The sequence below is a fragment of the Gossypium hirsutum genome, chromosome D09, assembly GCF_007990345.1.
Source record: "Gossypium hirsutum isolate 1008001.06 chromosome D09, Gossypium_hirsutum_v2.1, whole genome shotgun sequence".
NCBI classification, from domain to species: Eukaryota; Viridiplantae; Streptophyta; class Magnoliopsida; order Malvales; family Malvaceae; genus Gossypium; species Gossypium hirsutum.
Window position 1 is genome coordinate 42,485,523 of NC_053445.1, and position 10,594 is coordinate 42,496,116.

At 35.7% G+C, this 10,594-nt stretch overlaps 1 non-coding gene across 1 annotated transcript; it reads right to left on the reverse strand.

The window, feature by feature from the left end:
* Positions 1-7,528: 7,528 nt before the first annotated feature.
* LOC121221439 (small nucleolar RNA R71) lies at positions 7,529-7,635 on the reverse strand. Its single transcript, XR_005918830.1, has one exon. It is a non-coding gene; the product is annotated as a small nucleolar RNA R71 (small nucleolar RNA).
* Between the last annotated feature and the right edge of the window lie 2,959 nt (positions 7,636-10,594).

Sequence of the window (10,594 nt, forward strand, 5' to 3'; positions counted from 1 at the left end):
TAAATTCAAAAAACATGTAACTCTTAGTTGCTATTAACAAAAATACTAGTTTTTACTTACAATTTTCTCCTCTTTCTGGTGCCTTTATGAATAATTCAAAGTATTATGAATTTGGCAAAAGCATCAAGAGTTTACTTAAAAATTTAAAATATTCATTAATCAAATTACTAATGATGACAAAGTTCAGCATAGAAACACTTAGATAAATTTTAATTTCAACTTAAAATTCCTCACAAACAAGAAAAAAGAAAAAAAAACAAGTAGCATTAACATTAATCTTTTAAACAAGAGGTTTAACCATCGCTTCATTTAAGTCAAGATATAAACCAAATTTATTTTAGAAGTGATGAAATTATATTTATATATATTATCTATTTATTTTACTATTTATATTTAAAATTTGTGATTGTATTTTTTAATGATGTCTTACATTCCAAGCTTAAAATGTAGCATATATTACCAACATCTTTTTTGGTTTTTATTAACCCCTTATATGTAATACCACAATTCATTTGTTAGTCACACGCAAAAATCTCTCTCTCTCTCTCTCTCCATATATATTAACACTTTGCCTTTGGTTTTTTATCAGAAAAAACCTTCTTGCATGAATGGTGCAAGGAGAAGCAGACCAGAAGGGCAAAGGAAAACCCTTTGTGAAAGAACCCATGAAAATAGTGTCAACTTTTGCACTTGCTCTCAATCAACCTCTTCCCCGTGGCAACAGGCTTTTCCTCATGCCTTCGTCATCGACTCCTCAAAAGTTAAAGGTAAAAGTTGGCTAGAACCCTTATGCTGATAGTGCCAATCCTCGTTTTCATCCTTTCAAGGGAAAAGGGAAGGCGCCTGCCCAGCTAAGTCCCAGAGAAGAAGAAGAAGTGAACAACTATGATATCAAACGTGATAAGGGTCTAGGAATGAGGCAGATTGGAGCAAGGGAGCCTCAAAATCATCATCCTTATAATTACAAAGATTAGAAGTCTCTCCTTCAAGCTCTGGCCGTGGATTTTCTTGGTGAACAAAAGACCATAAGTGGTTTTCTTGGGTTGGGAACATTCTCTTGGAGAACCCCACCTAATCCTGCTCCTAATCCTAGTTTGAGGAATCATCTGATGGAATAAGGAGAATCTGTTGTTGTTCCCAGTCAAGCTTCCGGTTCGAGCAGTTGCAACAATTTGGACATAGAGTTGAGACTAGGGTTTGAGTGAAGGGAAGATTAGAATACATAAACTTGCCTAATTTTTTTTATGCCAGTTTCAATGGATGTATTTTGGGTTTGCTTGTCTTCTTTTTATTACGTCAGGTCAATGGTGTCTTCCAACCTCAATACTCAAACCCTTTTGGTTTTTAGCTACAAAATCAACAAATCAATATCTATACAATGTCAGTTTCTAGAGCTGAAGTCATATAATTTTATAAAAGTTTAGGATTTTAAGTATTGTTTTGTTACTGTTTTATGTTGTTTAGCCTATCATTATCAAATGAAATTAATCATATAACTTATATATTCTTGATGATTTATCTCCTCTTTTCTTTAAAATCAGATTATATGTCAAAAAATGAGGGTGTTCAATTTTTTTCTTTTTTTAATGAAATTTTAAAACAACTTATTAATATATAGCTCATTGTTGCAAAACTCCGTCACTGGAATTCGATTTTGGATGGAGGATAAATGTGCTTATTTGATTGATGTTTTAACAAACTTTTAGTGTTTTTTTATTAAAAAATTAATACAAGTTTTGTTTTATGTCAAAGAAAAAAAGACATATAAATTAGTTCCATTATTTATTAAAACTCTATATTAATTCAAAATTATACAAGGAAATAAATCAAAAAAATATTTTTGTCATAAAACTAAAAATTATATGATAAAACACATGAAAGTTAGGAAGTCATAAAAATATAATTTATTAAAATCATAAACATTAAAATAAAAAAATAACGATAAATCGAAATTATAAATCTTTACAATGAAAATAGAAAAAAAATTAGGTCAAGAATATAAAATAGAGCATTTGTAAGTCGATAAATTCATTGCCAAGTACGTGATAATTAATATGTATATCAACAAATAAATAAAATCAAAATGATATAATAGAACATGTAAGTCCATAAACCGGTTACAATTGAAACTATAAATCTTTGTATTGAAATAGAAGAACAAAATTAATTCAAGGATATAAAATAGAACACGTGTAAGTTGACAAACTCGTTGTAAAATATGCAATAAGTGATGTGCACATCAATAAATACGTAAAAAAATTAAAAAAACATATAGTATAACATCTACATATCGATAAACCGGTTATAATCAAAATTATAAATTGTTACAATGTAAATAAATAAATTAAAATCAGTTCAAGAGTAAAAAATAAATAACGCATAAGTTGATAAACTCGTTGCAAATTATACTATAGGTAGTATGCACAATAAACAAAAATAAATAAATAAATAAAAAATAAAACATATAATACAACGCGATAGGTAATTTGTAAGTTCATTTTCTAGATAAGCTTCTCTTTGCTTTGATTCTTCAACCTTTCTTTGTAGCTCAGTAGCACGTTGATCCTTCTCTAGAAAAGCAACTTCATATGACTCATCGCCAGTTCTCTCTTTAAATAAGAGGATGATCCAACTTGGTCATGTCGTTTGGTCAGACTCTCTTTTCAACCATTCCGTAGTATACTTGTTCGACATTGTGTGGGAGGATTCTTTGCTGCAGCGAGTTCTGCCATTAGTCTCTCGTTATGGTTCATTAGTTTAGCAACTTCTTCCGACAATTCCTTAAGCTCCACAGCAGCAACAGAGGCTAGCCCATTGGCATATGAACTCTCCTCTGCCAGTTTATGGTTCCGTAACTCTAGCTTAGCTGGTATTTTAACTCAGTTAGTACCACAACTTTGTGCTTCAGTTCCTCAATCTCGGTCATCTGATTGAGCAAAACAAGGAAATTAGCTATACCATTTACTGAAATGAAAGTGAAATCAGTAAAAAGTAAACCCATAACAAAACTAATGCTAGGCTAATCATAAGTGCTAATGTCGCTGTGATGTATAATCTGGGAATAAAAACATAAAGACTACATATAGTGTGCTTGTATGTTTGCCGAGACACATAGAAACAAATGTAGACATATTTCAGTCATCAAAATGGAGCAGAGCATGGGGACAAGTGCAAATGACTGAATTGTGTGCTTTTGCATGCTTGGCCTTAAAAAGATAGCAACGCTCGAGAAAGGTACCATATGAGCACCATATCTGAGTATTTAAAAGCACCTGTGTTTTTATAAACAAATCGCTACTAATCTCTTTTGGTACCGCAAGTTCTTTGTCCATCTGCAGGCCATTCATTTCAGCGAATTGTTGGGAATACGAGGCTTTAGAACGAACATTTTGTGATTCTAGTGCATTAGAGAGCTGCTGCTTTAAGGATGCAATTGTTTCTTGCAATCCTTCACATTCACAAAGCTGAGCATTGCATATAAGTTTTGATCTTGATCCTTGAGCAGCAATAGTTGTATTGGAAGCAACATGTGAAACATCAAACCTGTAGAATCCATCATGCATGTGGCCTATTAGAAGGGTTTTCCCTGTCTGAATATCCTTCACAAAACACAGAAATTGGTGAAACTCAAAATCAATGCCATTATCCCTAGCAAACTAACCTACAGATAGCAAGTTCTTACAAATAGTAGGAACATACAGTACATTCTTGAGTCGCAAAAGCCTAGGACTAGCCAATAGAGTAAAAGACCCTATGTTAGCTATAGAAACAAAATCACCATTTCCTATAGACACCTGACTTGAACCTGTATAGGGTGATGCAGTTGTGAGACTAGCCATGTCAAGAGTAATGTGGTTTGTAGCCCTGGAGTTAAGATATCATGTCTGATCAGTTGGAACAGAGGAAAAACCTCGAGAAGTGTTCTGAGGGGATGGAGAGTAAGTCCGTGAAGATGAACCACAACAATGAGACATAGTAGAGTAAGGAGGTGTTGGAGAAGGGAAACATTACCCATTGAGATGATGATAATTGGCTGTCATCGAATAGCCTTGATCAACACTAGAGAAATTCTCATCAAATCTGTAATAACAGTTTTGGACCACATGACCAATTTTGCTACATAATTGGCACTGCAGTCTAGAACGAGACCAACCACGACCATTACCATGAGCTCTGCCACGAGACCAACCTCTTTCTTGCCCTTTGTGTCCTTGCTTAAACTCCTAAGGATAGCTTTTGGAGTCCTCAATATGTTTTGATCTTGCTACTATATCTTGTTTTTGGTGAGATGCCAAATTAGCTTGTACAGAGACTTCTGTTAGTAGAGCTAACTGTTGTGCTTCACAATCAAGAAGCATCTCAGCCAGCAAGTCAAGGGACATAGGAGTTGTTGAGGTGATCACGCGAATGGACTCATATTCTATCGAAAGACCAACCAAGATGATGCTCACTTGTTCTTGTTCAGTAACCAGGCTACCAGCTGCAATTAGACTTTCACTCATACTCTTTAGTTTGAACAAATATTATTTGATAGTAAGATTTGCTTTCTTGAATGAGTATAAAGTATGGCGCATACTCGATATTTTGATGTTGGACTTGGCACCAAACCATCTTTCAATGGTTGTCCAGACTTCAAAACTAGTATTGGCCGTCGTGAGATACACCAATACATTATTTGTGACCGTAGATAATAGCCAAGATGCGAGAAACTTGTCTTGTTTCTTATGAATAAGAAAGGCGGGGTTTTTAATTAACTGACCCTCATTCCCAGTTATAAGTGGAGAAGGAACAGTAATCGTGCCTGATACAAACCCCTTAAGATCGTATCCTTTAAGAATTAATAAAATTTGATGCTTCCATAATAGAAAATTATTGTCATCGAGTTTGATCGTGTCATGTTTGGAGAAATAATGAACTGTCTGCAAAGCGATACTGCCATGACCCTGCGAATGAATTGCTTCCCCAGTGTTGGAGGAATGACGAGGAGTATCAACCACTGGAACACCCTCTGTAGCCATGAAACTAGAGAAAAAAATCCAGTTATACCAAGAAAATACTAGCTCTTGATACCATGTTAGATTCAATGATAAAGAAGATAAGAAGAATTCTTTATTAATCTCAAAAGATCACTTGAATATAGTAGTGAGGGTATTTAATACTATCAGATAACAGCTAACAACTAACTACCTTTTTTAACAACTATCTAACTCCTTTAACTAACTGCAACAGTAATAGTAATTGATGAGATACTCATAACAGAAAGGAACCCCAAAAAGAGATGCTACTTGTAAGGCATGAGTGTGGGACAATTATTACTTAAAACTATAGGTTGAGTAGGTATATCTGCCTTTCGGTTAAGCTGTTCTTTAATTATCTGATTGTCTGTAGCTTTAAACTGGAAACATAATTAATAAACTCATAAGAGAAAACTAGACGAAGAAAATGGACAAATGGAAAAAGGTTGAGGATTGTTATAAACAATTCTTTCTTCTTTCGACTCCTGTAGTTTAACTTGGTCACTGAAGCAAGTTCTATAGATTCCTGTACTATAAAATGTAGGAACTTATGAGCTGAGTCCACAGTTAGGTTACTAGAACATTGTATAACTGATAAACTATAAAAGTAACATGTTTTTAATCCAATTCTTAACGCGTTTTTGGACGATTTATTATGTAAATTAGTGAATTTGATGCTCCTAATCCTTTAAATTCATGTTTCTATACTTAGGTGAGCATAGAGAGTGAAAGGAGCGAAAATGGGCCAAAATCGGGTAAAAAAAGTTGTTTTTAGGATCCACACGGCTTGGTCATTTCTACATGGGTTGGGCACACGTCCGGCTGGCCATACGCCCATGTGCATCCCGTGTTGATTTCACACCCTGCTTCTATTTTACGCAAAAAAAACCCAATTTTTAGAGTTTCTGAGCATTCTAAAGTTTATAAATACATATTAGAAGAGAACCCAAAGGGGCACATAGAGAAGAATGAAGAAAAGACTCGAAGAAAGCTACCAGATTCAACTTAGAAACGGATCTCCTTCAAGATTGAAGATCTCCGTTCAATTTCCTTAGATGTTTTATTAGGTTTCTTTATATCTTGTTGTTATCCTAACTTTTAGATGGTTTTATTCCAACTTATGAACTAAATTCCCTAGATACCTAGGGAAGTTGAAACCTATGATGAATCTTATTATTTGATTTCTGAATTACATGATAAATACTTGATTCTTGTTCTCAATTATGTATGTTTATTTCTTTTAATATTTCTGAGATATTGATTCAAGATTAATGTGCTTATTTTAGTGGAGCAAAAGTCCCTGTTTAAGAGTAGATCTAGTATAATTGAGTGGAGTTGCATGCAATCCTAGAAACAGGACGACATAAATCTACTGGATTAGAGTCAAATCTAATAGGGGAATCTATAGATCAAGTTAATGCGACAATAGGGATTTTAATTAGAAAGAGATATTAACATGATTTATGGATTTCTACGGATCAAAGTGCAAGTGAATAAATCATTTAATTCAGATTCAAATTAATAAGTGAAGTCTACGTGGATTCTTTCCTGGGTATTATCTATCTCATTGGTTATCTTCGTTTATTTTTCCCAATTCACTCTCTGTCACGTTCTTAGTTAATTTAGATTAGTAAATTTAGATTAAAATAATTCTTTTAATTTATCGGCTAAATAATAGAAAAATAGTAATTACTAGTACTTTTAGTCCTCGTGGATACGATATTCCCTTCTCACCATAGCTATACTATTGTTTGATAGGTGCGCTTGCCTTTGTCGTAATTATAGTTAGTTTAGTAACCATCAAGTTTTTAACACCGTTACTGGGGACTAAAATATTAGGAACACTCGATTTTTATTTATTTAGCCATTTATTTTTATTGCATTTTATTTTTTCTTTTAGCTTAATTTTTGTTTTCTAATTTGTGTTTTATTTGCTTCTAACAGGTTCCTTTAGTTTATGACTAGAAGAAATCTATCAGGACCATTAGTATTTGATAGTGAAATTGAAAGTACAGCTTGCAGAAATCGTAGAGAAGCAAGGTAGAGTCGACAGAATATAGTGGAAGAGCAAAAAGATGTTATTATTATTGAGGAGATGGCTACCTCCTGTGGTTGTTGCGAATCCTGCAAATCCAAATCCTGCTCATCGTTATATGTACGATTATGCCAAGCCCTCTCTAACTGGGGCTGAATCGAGTATTGTGAGATCCAGCATTGCTACAAATAATTTCGAACTGAAGTCGAACATTATTCAGATGATACAACAATTTGTTCAATTCGATGGTTTGCAAGAAGAGGATCCAAATACTCATTTGGCTAACTTTTTAGAAGTCTGTAATACTTTTAAGATAAATGGCGTTTCTGACGATGCCATTCGCCTACGGTTGTTTCCCTTTTTGTTGAAGAACAAAGTTAAACAGTGGTTGAATTCCTTACCACGAGGATCTATCACTATATGGGAGCAAATGACTGAACAATTTTTACTGAAGTATTTCCCATCGGCTAAGACAGCGAAGTTGAGGAATGATATCTCTTCTTTCGTATAGATCAAATTAGAGACCCTATATGATGCATGGGAGAGGTATAAGGATTTCTTGAGACGGTGCCCTCACTATGGGTTACCTTTATGGTTACAGGTTCAAACCTTCTATAACGGTTTGAATCCTTCAACTAGGCAATTAATCGATGCAGCAACCGGTGGTACATTGAACAATAAAGCACCCAAAGCGGCTTATGAATTTATAGAAGAGATGAAATTGAATAATTATCAGTGGAAAGTCATGAGAACAAAGCCATTGAAAGCAGCCGATGTCTTTAATTTAGATGCAGTCGCCATGTTATCAAATCAGGTAGAACTTTTAAATAAGAAAATTGATGGTTTATATGGTTCTACGCAGGTACATCCGGTGATGCAGTGCGATACAAATGGAGGAGGGATGAACAATCCAGAATGTCTACCCTACGGTCCTAACACAAAGAACGAACAAATAAATTATATGGGTAATAATTCTATGCCTCAGAATAATCCTTACAGTAACATTTATAATGCAGGTTGGAGGAACCATCCCAATTTCTCTTGGGGTGGTCAAGGAAACCAAAGACCACAACCTCCTCTAGGCTTTAAACAACCCTACCAACAAGAGAAGAAGCCGAACCTTGAGGAGATGTTGATGAAATTTATTTTGATGTCAAAAACCCGCTTCCAAAACACTGAAACAGTACTTAAAAATCAATAAGTGTCGATCAAGGGCTTGAGAACCAAATCGGTCAACTTGCGAAGTTGATTTCAGAATGACCACAAGGTAGCTTGCCTAATAATACCGAAACTAACCCAAGGGAGCAACTTTATGCAATTACTGTGTGAGATGAAGAAGGTTTAGTCGAATCTGAACCAGAACCGAGGCAAGAAAGTTCAGTAAGAAAAGGTAAGGTTGAGGTAAGCCAAAATGAGCAAAAACCGGCTGGTAAGGATTATAAACCTCGTGTGCCATATCCTAAGGCGACGAAAAAAGACTACACTAACGAAAAATTTGGTAAATTTCTTAAACTTTTGAAAAAGTTGCATATTAACTTACCGTTTATTGAGGCTCTTTCGCAGATGCCCAATTTCGTTAAATTCTTAAAGGAGCTTTTGGCAAATAAACGAAAGTTAGATGATTCGTTGCATGTGGAGCTAAATGCAGTTTGCTCAGCTATTTTGCAAAATAAACTACCAACAAATTGAAAGATCTAAGGAGTTTTACTATTCCTTATTTAATTGGTAGTTTAAATGTGAATAATGCTTTAACTGATTTAGGGGATAGTATTAATGTCATGCCTTATAAAATGTTTAAACAATTAGGTTTTGGGAAACCCAAACAAACTAGGATGAGTATTCAATTAGTAGATGGAACCATTAGATTTCCTAAAGGTATTATTGAAGATGTACTTGTGAAAATATATAAATTCATATTCCCAGTTGATTTTTTTGTTTTAGACATGGATGAGGATAGTGACATACCTTTAATTTTAGGATGACCCTTTTTAGTAATTGCCATAACTGTTATTCATGTTAGTACAGGTGAACTAATACTTTGTGCAGGTGATGGCACGATTACTCTCCAAGCTCGTGATTCTACTAAGATATCTAGTGGTCGAGATGATTATACGAGTTCTTTTAATATGAATGATATTGTGGCTCAAACTTCTTTACGAGAAACCCCTCGGAAAAACGTGATGGAGCCATGTTCCAGTCTATGCGACAAAATAGAACGACTCACGATGAACGAATACTGCAAATTGATGAACTAGGTGAATGGCGAACACATGTTAAGGAGAAATCGAGAATACATGATGAAGAACCAAAGCAACACCATGATGAGCATGTGGATAGAACAAACCAAATTAAGGTTGGGGACAAGGTACTACTAGATAAAAAAGGATCCACGAGTTGCCACTTCGGAGCTCAATGCAAACGAAGCAACTCCTTTTACAGTACTGAATGTCTTCCTATACAGTACAATTGTGGTAAATCATTCTGAATTCGGCACATTTAAGGTAAGTAGTACTCAACCTAAACCTTATTTTGATGATAGAACTGATAGCAGGAAAGAGGAGTTTCAACTCCTCGAACCACCGTAACCATACAAGTGTGAGGTAAGTCGAGCTTAGACTTTAAATAAGCGCTTCTTGGGAGGCAACCTAAGTGCTAACACTATTAATTATTTTATTTTTATTTTTATTTTTATTTTTATTTCATGTTAATCAAGGATTTTTAACCCACATGGCCTGGACACATGGGCGTGTCCCAGGTCGTGTGCTCTAAAAGGGGTTCGACAGTGAGTTGCACAGCCTAACGGCATGGCTGTGTGCCCCACACGGCTTGGACACATAGGCGTGTTCTTGGCCATGTGGATCCTGGGACTTAATTTTTCCAAAACTCGATAGAGACACGATCTACGATAGTGTACACAACCATGTGACACGACCATGTGGACCACACAGCCTTGCCACACATGTGAGGCATAGGGTCATGTGCGAGATACGGCCGAACCACACAGAAGTGTGGGAGGCCGCACAGGCGTGGGAGAAGCGAATGAGCTATCACACGGTTATGCAACACGGCCGTATAAAGATTGGGCCTATATTTTTTAAAACGAACACGGGCTGAAAAGAAACCACATGGCCGTGTGGCCTAACACGGGCCTCACATGACCGTGTCGCCCATTAAACCCCCAAACTTTAAATTTTCTTTTCACTTTCATCTTCCTCAACTTCCCCTTAACCCCAACGCCATTTCCTTTCCCCTTCTCACTTTCCGGCCACCATCGCTTTCACCACCCTCACACTCTCTCCCTCTTCTTTTTCTTCTCTCACCAACCTTTTCATCGTCGAGCCGTACCCACAACCACCCTTTTCCCTTGACTGACTCCCACAGCCGTACCCACAACAGCCATGCCCCATCGTTGACCATCCCTAACGCTGACCACCAACACCGTGCTTCTTCTGACCTCCTGCAGTTCCATCAGAATCACCGTCATTGCCGTTGGTCCTCCTTATTTCTCCCATTTTTAGTTCTTTATTTTTGGTTTTTATTTTTT